Genomic DNA, 692 nt, shown 5'->3' with positions numbered 1-692 from the left:
TTCCGCTTCTGTCCCACCCATTTCAGTGCGGGGGTGGGGGGGTTACCGACACCATTTCTATTTTCTGGACCCTGCAACTTGGATTGTGATTTGGATTTGTTACTGGCTCTCTGATTACTTGGACCACTCACACATCTCAAAACTCCGGCCCCTGCTGTCCACTTCAGACGTGGAAATGGTAACTCATGCTTTCATTTCTAGCCGCTTAGACTATTGTAACAGCCTGTTCACCTGTCTTAATCAGAAACAGTTAACTCGCCTTCAGCTTGTCCAAAACTCGGCAGCAAGACTCCTAACCCGAACCTCTAAATTCACCCACATCTCCCTGATCCTAGCAGAACTTCACTGGCTTCCAGTTCAAATAAGAATCTGGTTCAAAATCCTGGTCCTCACCTTCAGAGCTCTTCATGGCCAAGCACCAGTATACATTAAAAGTCTCATTTCCCCTTACAACCCCAGACAAGACCTCCGCTCACAGGATCAACATCTCCTTATGGTTCCCCTCACTCACTTTAAGACCCGTGGTGACCGGTCCTTCTCCTCTGTGGCCCCCAGGCTCTGGAATAAACTCCCTGTTAATCTGCGCTCCCTTGATAGCATTGGGCCTCATGCAAGAACCGTTCGTACGCACAGGTTTGTTCTTAAGTTGTGCGTACGAGTGATTTAGGAGAATTTGTGGCATTCACCAATGT

Source organism: Austrofundulus limnaeus, unplaced genomic scaffold (assembly GCF_001266775.1).
Source record: "Austrofundulus limnaeus strain Quisiro unplaced genomic scaffold, Austrofundulus_limnaeus-1.0 Scaffold1266, whole genome shotgun sequence".
Lineage (NCBI taxonomy): Eukaryota > Metazoa > Chordata > Actinopteri > Cyprinodontiformes > Rivulidae > Austrofundulus > Austrofundulus limnaeus.
The sequence above is the reverse complement of the archived record's forward strand: the minus strand, read 5'-3'. Positions refer to the sequence as shown.